Consider the following 1388-nt stretch of genomic DNA (forward strand, 5'->3'; position numbering starts at 1 on the left):
ATTTAGGGTTTTAAATAATGATTAACAATTAAATCATTATTTTTAATATTTTTATTCTTGCTATTTCTACAAGTATCCCTTGTAGAAATAAGAAAAACATTCTTATTTATTATATTTCATAGAAGGGAAAGAGAAATGTAGGGTCCAATAACAACCACTTGCTTTGAATCTGGTGGCATATGGAATCATGATGTTCCTCACTAAATTTAGCTGTCCCTAATCACAAAATTCCAAGATAGTACAATATAATTTGAGTGCATTTCTCCTCATCAGGAATGTTGGAGGTGCATTTTAGGTTTTAATAATAAATGCTAGAATGACCAAATTGCAGACTAATTGTTTCCGTATTATACTTCAAATGAGTTTTTAAAAATAAAAAGATAACTATATACAATCAATGCTATTTATTGTACCTCTGGGCCTACTCTTCTAAAAATTGTAGCTTATCAATTTTTCTCTGTCAAGCTTGAACTAATGTAAATAATTGAAATAATGTAAAGTTATATTTTCATGTTTTTATATATACGACATGACAAGAATACATCATGTAAGAGTATTTCAACTATGGATAATGTTGATTGGATAATGCACATCTCAGTTACAAGCAGTAATCATAGTTTAATATTCATGTAACGGTGCATCAATATATTGCTATATAAATATGTCTGTGTGCATATAAGTGAAAAGTGGTCAAACAAGAGTGATGACAGCTGTCTAAAGGTTTTTTTATTCATTTTATATAAAAACTGTTATGGAAAGACCAAAATGTTTATGAACTATTCTTATGTAAATTTACAACTGTCCTTTACTGTACTATTTTTGTTTACAGTATATGGTACCTTATTTTCTGCTGTGTTAAGTGGGTGTCAAATTCCAAGGAGACATACACTTTCTACAACTTCTATTGAAGATATTGGAATTTCCAATTTTTCATGTGTACTATGTCAGAAAATGCTTTTGATTTTATTTTTAAATCTAACATCAGATGGCTTTTCTGGAGTGTTGTAAAACCTTCAATCATACATAAAACATGTTCTTACAAAAGGAAAAGATCTTTATTGATTTTTACTTGATAGTTCTTAAAACTAATAATAATGAGAAACCAACGAGGGTATTTAAATTTATTCCCAAACAAACCTAGCTCTTCCTACTCAACAAGGACATCCCTTTCTCAGTTGATATGATGGCTTGCTACAAATGTGATAAAGTAGAAATAACTTGTTTTTTCTAAAATGATTAACATTTTCAACATTCCAAGCTTATAATCATTAAGTGCTTCGGGCATATGAATACATATGGCAATTAATTATATTTCTCATTTTGTAACACATACACTCTTCTACTAAAATGTGACCAGTAACTACCATCAAACATTGCTCTGTATGTAA

The 1388-nt window shown here is 28.8% G+C and overlaps 1 protein-coding gene across 1 annotated transcript in view; it reads left to right on the top strand.

Annotated features, from left to right (window-relative positions):
- Nucleotides 1–1044, top strand: part of GRIA2 (glutamate ionotropic receptor AMPA type subunit 2) — a 169182-nt gene extending 168138 nt beyond the window's left edge. Inside the window, exon 16 of the mRNA XM_084972125.1 lies at nt 1–1044. This exon is cut by the window's left edge and continues 1555 nt beyond it. The gene's annotated coding sequence lies outside the window, so the exon portion shown is untranslated.
- The last annotated feature ends 344 nt before the right edge of the window (nt 1045–1388 follow it).

Source organism: Sus scrofa, chromosome 8 (assembly GCF_054392235.1).
Source record: "Sus scrofa isolate SSC_HxYL_T2T_F1_AM1 chromosome 8, Sscrofa_HxYL_maternal_Yorkshire_Landrace_v2.0, whole genome shotgun sequence".
NCBI lineage: Eukaryota > Metazoa > Chordata > Mammalia > Artiodactyla > Suidae > Sus > Sus scrofa.